Here is a 17500-nt window from a genome sequence, read left to right as displayed (position 1 = left end):
GATAAACCTGACCGAATTATCTCTCTCTCTCTCTCTCTCTCTCTCTCTCTCTCTCTCTCTCTCTCTCTCTCACCGATACCCGTGTGCCATTTCTTCCTTTTTTCCTCGTGGGAGCATTATGCAATTCATGTGTCAGCAGAAGGGTGAACACCCTTCGAGCATTTTAATACGGAGGAAGCGCCGAGGGTCGACTTGTGAAACACATAATTAAAGAGTGAGACAGGCACACACTGACAAGAAGACAGAAGAACTAGTACAACACAGGCAATAACATCTGTTGGATTTCAAGGTCAGAGGCAAAACGTATCATTCCGAGTTGAAGGAAGTTCACTTTGCTCTCCAAAGACGAACAGAGTTTCAGAAATGGTCTTCATCAGTATTCATGGGCCACGCAGCCTACCTGCATAAGTCATTTCTTCCGTTAAACAAAAGTCAATTTTATGTCGATGATTTATGTCGATGACCGTGCACGAACCTACTTAAGCAAATTTAATCAGAGCAAAAGAAAATATGAAAAAACAAATATAAAGAAACTACAAATAACAATTATAAATACAAAATATAAAACATAAAAACAAAAGATAAAAATAACAGACAAAACAAGAGTAGTACTAAAAGTAAAAACATGAACAGATGAAAGTGAAAGCACATTGTATTAAATATCAATAACCTGTTACATAAATACAGAGGTCTTTTTATTTTACATATATTTTCTTATCGGAAAGTCTTGCATTTAATTCGTTTATATACGTCACTTTTTTGTAGTTCTTTTACATACTTCAATTTTTTGTGGCTAATGACATGTATAACACGGTGCTGGGAGTCTTGCAGGCTATTGCAGTCATCGGATGTGCAAATATTTTCGAGGAAAGACGAGCGGGTCAATGCCCAAGCAGAGATAAGAGGAGCCCCACTTACGCAAACACGCGGTAACCCAATCTCCGTCGTCTCGGTAAAACATGTTTGCTTGTTGTTACGTCCTGGCAGTAACCAGTGTCCTCTCCTCCTACTCGGCGTCGGAAGAGAAGAAACACACGCCGAGACAAGGCTTACAAGTTACAACTCCTCCTCGTACCCTTGCGCCCCACTGCAACGCAATTCACAGGTAGCGCATCCCAGTTTTGGACGCAATGGCCTGCATATGCAAGCGACAACGGAAATGATTGGACGTCACAAGGCCTGTTCGCCGTCGGTCACATAACCATGAGAAATAATCGCCCCAAACCTCTGATTCTTTTCTAGCAATGACGTAAAAGAAAGGGAGGGAAGAGGTATTAAAATCTAACAAATATTGGATGATAATCGCTCTCTTTCTCTTTCTCAAGTACTACGCAAAGATTCAAAATGTGAGACACCTGAGTCTTGCCTTTCTTGCATCCACCAAAAGCAGAAGAAAGACCTAAATATGTATGAGCATCGATTAAAGATATCCCACAGAAAGCAGTATCTCCCTCTCCCTCTCTCTCTCTCTCTCGATGGAAAATCATCCTTGTGTGCGCTGAGAAACAATACGGATGCAAACTGGAACACAAGGAGATATACTTTTTATTTTGACCCACCAACAGGGTTTTAAATCCTTAAATCCATATGCCCAATTTTATTCTGTTTGGAATGTCCTTACCTGCTTCAAAGTGTTTTATTAATTTCTCTTTTACAATATATGAAGACTGCACATTTCCGACATAAGAGATGCGTGGTTCAAAAATAGGTTCTCAAGAAGGCGAAAGAGATAAAAATTTACCCTTTGAAAGACGAATGTGGAATAATAACCGTTATTTACAACAGGAATAGCCACTGATCTCTCGAAGAGTCTAAAATAAATTTTTATTCTGAAAATACTGGGTAAAAATAAGGTTAAGGATTATTATCCTTAAACATATTACCCTAAGAGTAACTGATTCTTACACAGTCACTTTTATCCATTGCTCTGCCAATATAGCAAACAATACTTCAGAACACTTTAGCCCTTATAAATACTGATTCATTTTCTTGTAATATACTTTCACATGGTCATTTTACCTTCCCAATGCAGTAGTAATCTAGTGTTTCTAGACTGCACCTATGCTACTGGAGTGGTAGATTCCACGAGGGATTCAGTAGTTAAATAAGCAAAAGAATAGTCAGTTCCTACAGCTAGTAGTTCCTTGCTGACTTAAGGCCAATGAACCAAGCCACTGCCCAATGATTTTTAACCAAGGTCATTTGCCAGGTGTCCAGAGTTGAAGCCAAGGAGACAAAGCATCAAACGCCTCATCCCAGCCCATCATCCCACTGACAATGATTTTGAGTGATCTCAAGGGATGATGATGGAGGGGGATGGAGTTGGTCTAGAAATGTCCTTATCACATAATCCCACCTTACACACAGTGGAAGGTGGGCTCCTCTGGGCACCTGGCAAGTAGGAAGACCCAGGCCTGCTTGGATGAGAACTATGGGACGCAAGGCTAGAAATAAATGGGTATCTGTAGAAGTGAAAGCACATGAAAGACAGCATTGCAAGCAAATATCTAGTTAGATGAGCATTCAACGATAAATTTACCTCTTTCCTATAAGTAAAATAATACTTGAAAATTCGATGATACAAGGAGGAAATAAAAAATGGGATGACCACGTAGTGTATTTTTGTTCCTATTACCAAAATACCTAAGCATGAAAATAAACTTTTGTTTCCCTGAAGCACTCGACAGTGGTTTCTTGTCATATTTGTTACTTGCAGCTGCATTTAATAATCATATTGTTTCCTTTTATATCAAATCCGTCCGAGTATAAACCAGTTTCTCAGGATTTTACTTTTTTTTATTCATTTCCGATTAATACGTTTGCAAGACACTTTCTTCTAAATGTTTGACAAATGACAACAATAAGCCGGTTCTCTTTTTATAATAATATTGTCTTTTTGTAAAAATAAACACCTAAGCAAATTTCTGGAGGAAGGAACAAAATAAAACTTTGCAGTTGGATGTAACCATGTCAATCCGCTGGCGAGCAGGGCCTCCAGAATTTGTCGAATGCTCTCAAGGTCAAGAGTGACGGCAAAAATGCTATATGAAATCTCCAGAAATGACCAACATGAGAAGGAAAAGGCATGAAACCTTCTCTGGAACATTCCTGGAGGAAGTCGTAATATCTTTTAATGAGAAAGGCATTTTTTGGAGGCAAATTACCTTTCGAGTAATCCGGATTCTTCGGTGATAGTATAAGAAACTAGTTATCATGTCATCGCTTGGCGCTAATTTACAGTGGGATAAATTATTACCTACTTTCCAAACCTATATTTATGATATATCACGTGATATATAATATAATAATTTAATACATGTATATATATATATATATATATATATATATATATATATATATATATATATATATTATATGCCTATACACATATATAATATACATAGGTATACATATCTTTATGTATTTATATATATATATATATATATATATATATATATATATATATATATATATATATATATATATATATATATATACTGTATTATGTATATATATATTATATATATAATCTATAATATGTATACATAATAAAAGACCCTCGTGATCAAATGGTTACAATATTCGACGCAGGAACAAAATAGCCCGTTTGCGATTCCCGGGTAAGGACGAGCGACACAGGCGTGTTCTGCTACAAAGCGAGGATTGTGGGTTTCAAAACCGTGTACACTGGGATGACGAGGACTTGCCTGTCGAGACGCCTTACCTGCCACCTTCAAGCCGGGGCCACTAAAAGGCAACGCCTAACCAGAGATGATCTCGTCACACGGCAAAAATGATCAGTACGAATCCGACTCCAGACGCCTCTCCCCACTTCAATGGAATGGAATATAAAATTTAGGCCAAAGGCTAAGCGCTGGGACCTATGAGGTTATTCAGCCCTGAAAGGGAAAGAGTTAAAAGTTTTGAAAGGTATAACAGGAGGATAACCTCGCAGTTGCACTATGAAACAATTGTTAGGAGAGATTGGAGAGCAAGATGGAAGAATTAGAATATGAATGGGGGTACAGTACAGTAAGAGGAATGAAAGGGGTTGCAGCTAGGGATCTAAGGGACGCTGCACGGAACCTTAGGTAATGCCTATAGTGAACCACGAGAGGTGCACTGACGGCACTACCCTGTGGGCTCCCTACTTGAAGTCCTCTGCCTATAAAAACCAGCAAAAATCCTTAAGTACGAAAAATTTCTCATCGTTACAGAACGGATTGGTCAACAAGAGTTGCACACTTCGACTTCTCATTATCTTGTGTTTTTATTTATTATATTCTACCATTGACGATAAGTCTGGCTGTCTGGCTGTCTAAAAGCGTTTGAAGAAGTTAAAAATAACCTTTAATATAATGATTCAACCTTTATTTTATCAATTCCTATCTGTATATAATGTACACTATATAATAAATATATATATATATTTATATTTATATATATATAATATATATATATATATATATATATATATATATATATATATATATATATATATATATATATATATATATATATATATATATATTGCTAACTGCGCCATCTTAAGAAAATGGTAGAAATTCATAATCTATTTCAATACAGTGTATATGAACATATACACGTATTTTGCAGCTGACAAGTGCTCGTAGGTGAAGCTACCCTCCTTGGTGACATATCAGGAGCCAGAGCCGTATTTCATTCCTTCCCCGTGGTGTTTGATGTGTAAGGTCACGAGTAAGAGTTATTATAAGTATGTATATATATATATATATATATATATATATATATATATATATATATATATATATATATATATATATATATATATATATATATATATAATATACTTATAATTACTCTTACTCGTGACTTGTCAGGTGCAAAATACGTGTATATGTTCGTATGCACTGTATTGAAATAGATTATGAATTTCTACCATTTTGTATCAGTCCTCTTAAGATGGCGCAGTTAGCAATAAAGCCGACACCGGTCAGGATCCACAACCATGTATAAATATAAATAGGAATATATATATATATATATATATATATATATATATATATATATATATATATATATATATATATATATATATATACGTGTGTGTAAGTACAATCAGCCTTTGACTTATGCAGAGTGTACTTTCTTGGATTTGAAAATATGCCTATGAGATTTTTAAAAAAATCCATGAGGTACCAAATGCAAAACATTTTTGCCGGGAGCTGAGCATCTGCAGAATCCCTTTGGCATGAAAGGATCTGAAAGCGTAACCTACTGGATAACGCTTCCTCATCAGTCTACAGGTCCTCCAGAATTCACCTTAGCAGTGTTTACGTCAAGCATCTCATTCCTATGCTACTAATGGCTTGGTGCAATATGCCTCTCAACTTTAAGCTTACTGGTAAATGGCCTGGCAACGACTAAGGATGTCCATGAAGAGCCAAACTCAAGGAGATAATAAAATATCTTACCTCTTTTGAAAAGTGACATGAGTTTTGTTGCGCTAGGCCAAAGGTTGGATAAGGACTATCAAGCATCCTCTAAGTAAGAACAGAGGAAAAAATTTGAGAGTGTTATTATTGGCACTACAAAAGCAAAACCAGTGTAAGGGTCTATGATTCCAGATCAAGTAATTCCAAAGACTGGGAAAGCATTAACTGTGAGGCCAGATATATCATAGAAGCATATCCCTGTTAATGGCCAAATTATGCATGAAAATGCCATTGCTTTTTATTAACTCTACAGTGTGGTGGTTGAAGAGAGTGAGAGGAAGACTTTTAAGGCTAGTAGGGGATGGCTGGCTTCCTATGTTAGCTATTATGGCTGAAAGACATAGATCAAAGAACTGGCATCAACTAGTGCCTAAGCAGTATCACCTTTCCCTGAAGAGCTCAAAGACATAGAAGACAGAGACTACCCTCCAGATCAGGTTTCCCGTTATTATGAAAGGCCTTTTTCTGGAAAAAGTCTATTTATACGTGCATCCAAAAGAGTGCTGAGCAAGCCCCAGGATTTAAGATGTGTAAAGATCTGATGCCAAGCCTAGTCTGCCAAACAAACATCCCCAGTGCCCTTCAGAACAAAATAAAATATTTCCTGTCCTTGTTCTGGAAATCCAAGTAGGCCGGAGTGGTGGCTATTTTGTTCATGGTATGGGTCTACAAGTGCTTCATTCCTACAGCGAATATCTCAAAGATAAAGGGCTGCCATTGATGGCCTTCCTATTAAATGATGATCATCTCAGCCATACGCAGTCCCCAACTTCGCCACTGAGAATGAGGAAGTTATATGCCTACTTCCTACCATCTGATTAAGTGCATTAAGGTGACTTACACCCACCTTACTTCTGGCAGGACACTTGCTGTTCTAGCACCGGCTGCAACATCAAGGACGTGAGGATGAGCTTCACAACAGCAGATGTAATTATACTTCTTGCATAGTTTGTAGATACTATTATGCCTGAGCCAGACAATATATGCTGCAAGTGACTAGGGAGTGCAGTAGACAGTGACTTGAAAGCTTAACCATTACTGATGCAAAAGTCAAGATTTTGAATACTGTAGGGCAAGTTGATGGGAAAGGGTTCGTAGACATAATCAGTATGTTGATGCACACATAGAGGGACACAGAGAAATCCTTTCCCAAAAGAACTTCAGGATCTAGTGAAATCCACTACAAGTGATGATGCACAAAATTTAGAGGCACAGCCAACAGGCTAGACACGAAAAAACATTTTTAGCAGTTTTTTAGTAGGTACAAACGTTGCCACAACATGATGCTTGATTAAATCCTTCAATGGAAAGAAGCCTCCTTATCGCCCTAGGGAGAACATGCCTACAATTACTGCAACATTTATTTGATAATACAAAGGAAAAGGAAAAATAGCTTTCAACATCAATTTTCCTTACTAAAGCGTTTCAACTGTGAAGCCTATATCTTTAAAGCTTCAAAATCCTCAGCCATCAACCTCCACAGCTCCTAACAGAGCAATATTTGAGCCTTTTCAAAGAGTCAGCGTCTGCAATTAGATCCTGTTTCTTCCAACATAGGGTATCCTTTTGGGGGTTCAAGGGGTTCAAAGTTAGCTAGATGTTTCACTGTGACAGGATTTGAACCCACATTCAATTGGTTCTAGGGAGTCCTGCCACAGAAGGTAAAGTTTCTTTATTCATTTCTACAAGATGGTGAAGAAACTTATACAAAAAAAAATATACAAAACTGAAAAGTTAAAAGGATATTGGGGCTAATAAAAATACGTACATTTCTGGTGAAAGTGACCAGTAGACTAGATATTCAGCCTAATAAGCAAAACTTGCTGAAACGTGACGACACAAGGTGCAGATGGGTTTAGTCAGTTCTAGTAACATGTATCTGAATTCGACAGGTGCAGGTCAGCCTTAGCTGAAGTAGGCTTGTCTCTCTTTGCAGCATGGCATTACATTGACCTATATGCCCTAGTCTTCTAACCTTCATGCCACAGACTTAAAAGTGATTATAAATGAATTATACTTTTTAAATCCCATCCAGGATCCAAATTATATAAATACATACACGTACACACAGATTACGTATGTATATATATATATATATATATATATATATATATATATATATATATATATATATATATATATATATATATATATATATATTTTATATATATATAATATATTATAGCAATCAAAATTTAGCAATCAAAGTGTCAGTTTGGAAAATAGAATACAGCATTTGGTTTCTTCACCTGCCTCGTTCCGCCCTTAATCTCATCATCTTCTCATCTCGTCTTCTGCAATCAGACCAATAATTTGTCTCGAGGAAATTTTTAATGCTGGTTACTTAAAAGAAGTTTTGAAGCAGGGTCCTGAGGTCAGAGCTTATATAATCCCTTATTAACTGTTATATTTTACTTTCGTGTCTACTCTTTTCATCTAGAAAATAACGGCCGTAACGAGGGTGATATGATGATCGTGATCCCTGAACACGATAACTGGTCCAATAGTCAAGAGCTTATCAGGCCAGAGCGTTGCTAATGACCAGAACGAAGCAGCGCTACAGTTCTTGCTTCCAGAGTTGTCAGAGATGGTCGGAGTTCTCACATAGGCTACCTTTCGCATAAGGTCAAGAAATCCCCTTTACCTACGCAAACCAAAAATAGGTCCATTTCTTTGCAAAACAGAATGGGGACAATGTTGTATTGCTTCTCTGCTGCAAGTATATGTAGATAAAAATACTCACTGTCCGGAGTATCCAGCAATACATCCATCTATACATCATATATATATATATATATATATATATATATATATATATATATATATATATATATATATATATAATAATAATAATATAATAATAATAATAATAATAATAAGAGCCCATAAAAACTTTCTACCTTTTGACGTTTTTATGGCCTCCTATTATTTCTGTTTTAAACGAATTTCTAGGTTTTAAACGAAAATATTTCATAGGTATATATATTATATATATTTATATATATATATATATATATATATATATATATATATATATATATATATATATATATATATATATATATATATATATAATCTCACAAGTGTTCTGTACATATGTCATGAAAATGTACAGTTATATGCATACTTACCTAAATCCAAGGTCTGATACATTAGCCATCATATTTGTCAACCACGCGATCAAGATACTGACTGACATTACTGCTCAAACTTTAAAAAGGAAATCTTCAAGAAACAGCTTCTGATAAAAATCGGAGGAATATTAGGGAACTGTAAAACTCTCTCACCCCAACAAAGAACCTTTCCTAACGCAATTTCAATTGTCCTTATAACTTTGACGGGTGTCAAAATTTAAATGTACTACTTTTAGTGTACCGTACATACCTAATTTTGCCTTTTTGTGATTTGCTTCACAGCCGTGTTGACCCTCTACACAAGTTGCTCATGGCCGTTACGACCTGCGAAAAAGAAATGTTTTTTCTAAGGAATGTTGGGAAAAATTTTCTGGCTCAGTTCAGGATAAGGGGATTATTATTGGCTCATGTAATTATACTTACAAAAAAATAAAAGGAATTTATTTACGCATGATTTATAATAATTAAGTAGCCTTGCTATGAAATCACAACTGTTGGAGTTTGTTTGTAATTCCCCTTTTAACTTTATTTTTCTTTTTACAAAGCGCAGAATTCTTAAAACTGATGGTTTAAAACAGGGACATCATACTCGCAACATGAAATCCTTTTTTATTCCTCGTATTCTCTAGCAAAGAACATAAGATGGAAAGAACATACCTTAGTCTAACCTGGAAAAAGTATCATTGTGCAGTACTTTAGATTAACATGTTAAAAACAAAATCGTTTTAATAAAACAAAAAAAAATTTAGAAACAAAAGAATAGTTTTAATACAACAAAAATTTTTTTTAGAAACAACAGAATAGTTTTAATAAAAAAAATATTCTAGAAACAAGGGAATCGTTTTGATAAAACAAAAAAAATGTTAGATTTAATAAAAAAAATTCTAGAAACAAGGGAATCGTTTTGATAAAACAAAAAAATGTTAGAAACAAGAGAATCGTTTTAATAAAACACAAAATATGTTAGAAACAACAGAAGCGTTTCAATAAAACAAAAAAAAATTAGAAACAACGGAATCGTTTTAATAAAACAAAAATTTTTTTTAGAAACAACAGAACAGTTTTAACAAAAAAAATTTTAGAACAAGAGAATCGTTTTAATAAAACAAAAAATGTTAAAAATAAGAGAATCGTTTTAATAAAAGAAAAATATGTTAGAAATAACAGAAGCGTTTCAATAAAACAAGGAATTTTCTAGAAACAACAGAATCGTTTTAATAAAACAAAACATTTTTTTGGAAACAACAGAATCGTTTTAATAAAACACAGATTTTTTTGAAACAAGAGAATCGTTTTAATAAAACAAAAAAATTTTTAGATACAACAGAATCGTTTCAATAAAACACAAAATTTTCTAGAAACAACAGAATCGTTTTAATAAAACAAAAAAATTTTTAGAAACAAAAGAATCGTTTTAATAAAACACAAAATTTTTTTTAGAAACAACAGAATCGTTATAATAAAACAAAACAAAAATTGAAACAGCAGAATCGTTTTAATAAATCAAAATTTTTACAAGAAAAAAATTAGAAACAACAGAATCGTTTTAATAAAATAAAATTTTTTAGAAACAACAGAATCGTTTTAATAAAACAAAAACAAAAATTAGAAACAACAGAATCGTTTTAATAAAAAAAAAAATTTTTTTAGAAACAACAGAATCGTTTTGATAAAGCAAATAATTTTTTAGGAACAACAGAATCGTTTTAATAAAACAAAAAAAAATTTAGAAACAAGAGAATCATTTTAATAAACAAAAAATATGTTAGAAACAACAGAATCGTTTCAATAAAACAAAAAATCCAGGGTCATCCGGAATCATACTCGTGTATACTAAAACTCTTGAGCCTCCAAACCAAAGAAGGAAAATTGCCATTCAGTCACGGAATGGAAAAAGGTTTATGAAACGTTCCTAACATGACGCCCCTTGTTAGGCAAAGTTTCGAATGTGCATATTTTCAATTTCTTGAGCTACAGTAACTGTAACGACGGTGATTTTAACACTGACTTCCTGTTTCAGCAAAGTATCAAGTCTTGTCTCTCTCTATTCAGGATGTATGGTGAAAAGGACAGACTTGATACTTCGCTGAAACAAGAATTAATGATAAGATCACCGTCGTTACAGTTACCTCAATAAATTGAAGAAAAGTTTATTCGACACTTTGCCCAAAAAGGGTCGATTAGTTTAATCTCACCCCCCGCCCCCACCTCCCCCTCCCTGGTCACTTCTTTCTCATTGGAGAGAGAAATTAAAGTATATCTTAGTTTAACCAGACCACTGAGCTGAGTAACAGCTCTCTAGGAGCTGGCCCGAAGGATTAGATTTATTTTTACGTGGCTAGAACCAATTGGTTACCTAGCAACGGGACCTACAACTTATTGTGGAATCGAACCACATTATAGCGAGAAATGAATTTCTATCACCGAAACAAATTCCTCTTGTTCATCACTGGCCGGTCGGAGATTCGAACTCGCGACCAACAGAGTGGTAGCTGAGAACGGAACCCGCTCACCCAACGAGGAACGTGGAGAGAGAGAGAGAGAGAGAGAGAGAGAGAGAGAGAGAGAGAGAGAGAGAGACATGTAACCAAATTCCCTAAGTTCAAGCCCTGTTATAAATTTCTACATCATTACGAGGCGATACCTGTAATCCAGATTCAGATTCATTTGAATATCATATGCATGTAAAAAGTAAAAAAAAAGAAAAAGAAAAACGAGGAAAAATTCATAGCTTAGTATGTGTATCACCAACCCTTTTACTACTCTGTGGGTACGAATGTCTGTAGGGGAAAATAAGTCCTCACGAAGCGAGCGATATGTTACTGAAATATTTTATTATTTGCCAGGAATACACATATTTTTATTAGAAATCTCCTGTGATTATAAAATCAGCGAATGTTACACTTATTGTAACACAGTCACTTGGGAAATTAGAGAATAATAAAATATTAAAATTAATTATCAGTTTATTAACCGAAAGTGTTCGTAGCAAGTGACTGAGCTGGAAAACTTACATAATATCCAAAGAATTAAAAGAGAAATTTTTTAGCTTCTGCTGAAAGAGCTTAAAAAAAAGATGCCATCCCACTATCAAGTTTTCTCTGCCCTTAAGATATGGTCTCTTATCATAAAATAACAGGACTGAAGTTGGGAGAAAAAGTGTCCCGATATGAACTTGATTACCGTAACGATGCCCCACTGAAAGAGGTTGTAAGACAGCCAAATAAGCCTGAATGAATATGGCAGTGAATGAACTACAATCATCATCTGCCGTTCATTGAGTGGAAGCAGAATCAGCAGCTATAAGTGTCCATCATCGCCCTCTCATGAATATCATTTGCTAAGAATAGCCTTTGTCCCCAGCACTGCATGCCACTCGGGCCTAAATTCTGCAATCACACGGTGATCATTCCGGAGGAGAAAGTAAGATATGTCTACGTATCTTCCTATCTAATCGTTTCACCACAATATCAAGTTTATCGGAGAAGTGGGGTCTGATAATCATATACTATTTCTCGACGTAAACATTTCACCGAATTTTTCACATTCTTTTCGTCAGAGGAGTTTTTCTTTTTCTATACACAAGTCAAAACATTATTATTAAAGCTTACTGTCTTTGCTCAGACTGAACCAGATTTCAAAATGATTCTCTTATCTACTTCGTAAATAACACTTCATTCACATTTCTCTGAAACTACTGTCAGAGTGCTCTTCAGCATCATTCATCATCGCGCAACCTAAAACATTCAGACGTCCAGAATACCTTATTTAGATAACGCAGTACTGATATATGTGCTCAACAAGAATCTGACGCGTAATTTCCTTCTGCTAACTGTTAATTTATCTTTAAAAGCTAACAAACAATTGATAACCCTATCTAATAAAAGAAGCCCTTCATAATTTTAGTCTCATATTTTTTTTTTTTTTCACATGGGTATCAGCCATCGCGTGTCAGGCGAAATTCATAATCTAAAGTCTAAACCATTTTCTGTCATCCTCAATCAATGGCAGCGAAACAAAACTGATGATTAAAACAATCATTTTATATGCTTTCAAAAATCACAATCATTAATTTGTTTCTTCATTTCCTTACACCAAACACCTATAATTTTATTCCTAAATCCTGAATTATCCCTTTCTTCACGCCATCTAACCTCAAATTATTCTTCAACTTCTATTCTCAGTCTGGGAGACTTCAGTACACACAGCACAAAGTGGCTCTGTTTCAATCTTCCCTAGACAAAAGGAAACGTGGACTTGCGTTAGCTTTATGCCAGCAAAGGTACTTGCCCAAAGGCTGACTCTAATAGTGGTAATAGATTAAGGTAAATACAGGGGTTAGAGTGGACAAAGTTAGAAACCTTTTCTATTCTGTTTCTAACGAAATGGAACAAGTTACACACAAATCAAAACATGATCCACATTGCAACGACCACACAGCTAGTATTCCTGTTCTTTTCTACCTACCATATCATTTGTATGACTCAGGCAGCTTCATTAATGTTATCTACGTGCTTCCCCCAGCAATTAATACAAACAACTCCAAACCTTGTTTTGAGATTTCCCTGTAGCCCTTACTCTCAATTTTTTCATGGGAAATGTTCTTTTGGTGGCTACAGCCACAGACTTGATTCAACTTAGGACAATGAGGTTTCAGCCTCAATGCTGAGACGTGTCACCTTCTTAATTACTGCTTTCTCTCCATTTAAGCTTCAATTAAACCACTCTTGACCCCTAACAATTCCAGAAAAAGCATGTACATCTGTCGTTCTTTGCCTCCCCTTTGGTTACTCCACATACTCCTTTTATGTCAGAAAAATCACCGTTCATCGATCTTTGGCGGAAAAAGTGTTCCCTGCTATGAGTGTCATGTGTACCTCAAACCACAGTCCATTTCTTGGAGACGAGGTTGGGAGATTAACCATAATTGTGTGAGCAAGCTGAAGTACCTAAACCCCTTCATGGATGGACTTTCAGCAAAAATGGAGGTTATGTTTTGGTGAATGAAGTTAAGATTTGCCTGCCCTTTTGCTAACACCCTCATGATGAAAAGTTCAGTAAAATCACACACCTTATGCAGAAGTTGACTGGGTCTATGCCCAAGGAAGGATTAATTCACAATTAAGGCTTCTCAGCGAAAATTATGAAACTTTTCACCAAATATGTTTACTGGTACGAATGCAGTCCCAGGGGAATCCAAACTCAAGGATTAGCTTTCCTTTCAGAATTTGTATTAAAAGGGCAGGGGACATTCTTGAATCAAAAGATAATGTTAACATACAAATTCTAAAATTATATATAGCACGAAATATGAACCATCACTGAGTAGGAACTTTGATTTTCTTGAAAAGCTTGAAAATGGGCAAAATACCAAGTTGAGCCATTCAACATGTAAGACAGTGAAAAGAAGGCAGTGGAGTGGTTGGACAGCTAGATAATGATCCAGAAAATAAATGAGATAAAGTACAAAGATCTACAGGTGAGACTGGGGGAAACACTTCAGTTGCACTAAGAAAAAATAGTTAGAGAGCATGGGCAGCAAGGTGGAACAAAGGAAATGAGAATGGTTGTACAGCTGAGGACTAAACATTTTTGTTGGTACAGATAGGAGATGAATGGACACTGCTGTACAGTAATGCCTAGTGCAATAAAGGAGGTCCACTGACGGCTCTAACCAACCCCCCCCCCTGGCAGTGCTAAATAGTCTGAACCATTTTTTTGACCCTCCGCCCATGACTCGAATAATGGGCTTTATCTTATTTCTCTGCTCCCAATTTTCCTGCATCATCCACAACTCATTCCCCCACCCCCACCATCTTTTACAATTAGTTTCATACAGAATTACAGGATGGCAATACTGGAAGCAGTTATAATGATCAATATCACATACTTTGATGGCTCGTTCCTTTACGCTCATTCAAAGTTCACCTCCATCATTTAAAAACTTTAAGATACTAATTATCCACTACAAAATCTGATCAGGAGTTCCCTGGTTCTTTCTTTTCCCCCAAGAAACTGTATCACCCTGCAAGCTTCCACGTCCGGTCACTTTGACAGTGGTAGCAGATCTTCCACAGTAGCGCTTCGCCATTATAAATCACGTTAGGTGCCTCATATGCCCATGCTCAGGCGGGTGAAGTGTCAGCTGATGCCATTTCCAGGAGTAGTGCTTGTTTTTCTTTCACTGGGACCACACCTTACCACTGACAAGAAGTTCAATTTGAAAGTGGGGTCATCATGCAGTTTTTACTTCCCTGAACTGGTGCCTCTAAAATTGCCCTCCTTTAAGTACAATACCAATTTGCCCTTCTTTTGGTGGCACCAGACTGACATCTTGCAGACACTTTCCCAGTCCTTAAAAACTCGGGCAGGTTTCCTCCCATTTTTGCTATATCACTGGGTACCCACTTTCCAGCCTTCTTTTCACGAGACATACTGATCAGCCATTCCCCTTCACCCACTCAATAATTCAATCACTCAATAATTCTATCACCTTTAAATCCATCGTTTGTGCGGCTAAACTGAATGGATTAGAATCACTGATGCTTCGTTTTATAGGTATCTAGTAAAAGGCTAAAACAATAAATCAGATATTCTTGCCTCAGATCCTAATGAACAAAAATCTTGTCCTTTTCAAATAAAGTTCACTACAACTTCTGTAATATCAGCTTTCTTTCTTCCACCTCCATGGATGTACAGCCTCCTCTACTAGAGAAAAGACCACAATCTCGGGTTCTCACTTTTCAGAGAATTATCGAGCATCCTAAAGCTGTTATTTATGATCTTACTCTCCCCCCTCTCTAAACTTATGTGCTCAACAATTTTTTCCCTCTGCAAGGTCCAAATTGTGTTCCAGAATGATTCCTTAAGGAATGTGGATTAACTAGCTACTGTTATCTGCCAACCGTTTTACTTATTTTCTAACCGTTTCACTTAATCTTTTTAAACACAGCAAAGGAACAGGCCCCCGTCCAAGAATAACGACTGCTCTAGATCGAAAACTTTACAATTCACTTTTTCTGACACCTTGTATAAAATTTTCTTCTATTAGACCTTCAGAATGGGTTGTGCATGAAAATGTTCTTTGGGATCTTTTGTCCTATTTTGATGTGCAGGACTTTGGGAGAATCTTTTGTTGTTACCCTTGACATACTAAGGGCGCTGGACAAAATCGAGAATAATATCTTGTTCATCAAATTCTATGCTGATAGCTTTACTACTCTATTCAGTGAACCCGTACAATTATATGTAATTACTCTATACCTGTCACTGACAGTTTAGTACGTTTCCAAGCATATATTTTTTTTTAAACTGTTCTTCAGGGTTCTGTTCTTAACCTTACTTTTCCTCTTTTTTATAAGTGATCACTGAAATCTCCTGTTCATGTTCATACCTCTGCAGATTCATCCATCTACATTTTATATTTCAACAGATTCCAGGACTCTTCTGCAGTTCACACAGATATTGAATTGCTTTATCAATTCTGGTCATGAATGCATTTATGAACATTACATCCCTTAACTTGGTCAAGCTCAGTACTTCCATCCATTTCTTCAGTTCATTTTCATGAATAAGTGATACAACTAGTCATTTGTGTCACCATTTTCTTTTTCTCTCTGAAGTACTTCAAACTTGTTTCGGAAAATGTACAGTTCAAATTGCTAAATCTGCTTATAGACAGTTAGTCGTGTTGCCTTCTGCTTGGTATCCCGCCTTGACAGGACTGAATCGAAGACAATTCGAGTGATCGGAGAACATTCCATTGTTCTCCGTCTGCTTGAAGGTACATTCCTTTTTTTTTATGATACGTTTTTGGCCACTTTTCCTTATCGAACTGAATCGTCGCTCGTCCCTCTAGAGGTCTCTTCACCTACAGTGGGTATCTTTTATGTTTCGGTTTTCATGACTCCTAAGTCCAGTTTTAAGATGTGATTCAATACTTTCATTCTTATCTGTTATACTTCATCGGCCATATTGTTGAAAACACAAGCACACATACATGCATAAAACAAACATTTATATATATATATATATATATATATATATATATATATATATATATATATATATATATACATACATATATATACATATATTATATTATATATATATATATATATATATATATATATATATATATATATATATATATATCATACGTGTGTGTGTGTTCAATGCAATGGCTGGTGATACAAATGGATAAAGAGGCATGTAGGGGTTAACTCAGAAGGATATTGTTGAATCACATCTTAAAAACGGTACTTGAATCATGGAAGACAGTAGCATAAAAGATATCTAAGGGGCTGGAAAAAACAATAACAGGGAAGCGTGATGTATGTGCGTATCCAAACATACACACACACACACACACATATATATATAGATATATACACACACAATATAATGGTTTGTGAATTCATATTTCTGCTGCAATTTGCCCCAAATTTTGAACCGTTATTCTTGTGTTAGAAGTTCTTTTACTTTAAAATATTAGCACTCAAGTGATCCTAAGAAACAGGTTATTCCCTTCCATCATTTACTTTATGGATTCACTACTTTCATTACATGCAGTTACGCGATTTTTTACACATTTCAGGAATGTTATCATTACCATGCATAGCACACGTGTGCTATTTACAAAGACAAGTATTACCACTTCACCTAGGATCTATGGGACTTACTACCTCTAAATTTTCCCTGATAGACTAATGCTAATCAATTGCGGAATGAGTGTCGTCAGTCAAACGCGTAACAAATGTCAGTATGGAAGGTATGGCAGAGTAAGCACTGTTGGGAGTAATCCATAAGTAATCCGCAGCATTGCGGACAAAAACGGTGCGTCGTTCCCAAGGATCCAGTTTGTCTGATGAATAAGCAAATAAAGGGGGT

At 35.7% G+C, this 17500-nt stretch overlaps 1 long non-coding RNA gene across 1 annotated transcript in view; it reads right to left on the bottom strand.

The window, feature by feature from the left end:
- LOC136838595 (uncharacterized) overlaps positions 1-17500 on the bottom strand; it is a 508758-nt gene that overhangs the window by 437509 nt on the left and 53749 nt on the right. Inside the window, exon 3 of the long non-coding RNA XR_010853048.1 lies at positions 8862-8935. This is a non-coding gene — a long non-coding RNA (uncharacterized lncRNA). The remainder of the gene's footprint in view (positions 1-8861; positions 8936-17500) is intronic.

Source organism: Macrobrachium rosenbergii, chromosome 5 (genome assembly GCF_040412425.1).
Source record: "Macrobrachium rosenbergii isolate ZJJX-2024 chromosome 5, ASM4041242v1, whole genome shotgun sequence".
Classification (NCBI taxonomy): Eukaryota; Metazoa; Arthropoda; class Malacostraca; order Decapoda; family Palaemonidae; genus Macrobrachium; species Macrobrachium rosenbergii.
The sequence above is the reverse complement of the archived record's forward strand: the minus strand, read 5'-3'. Positions and strand labels throughout refer to the sequence as shown.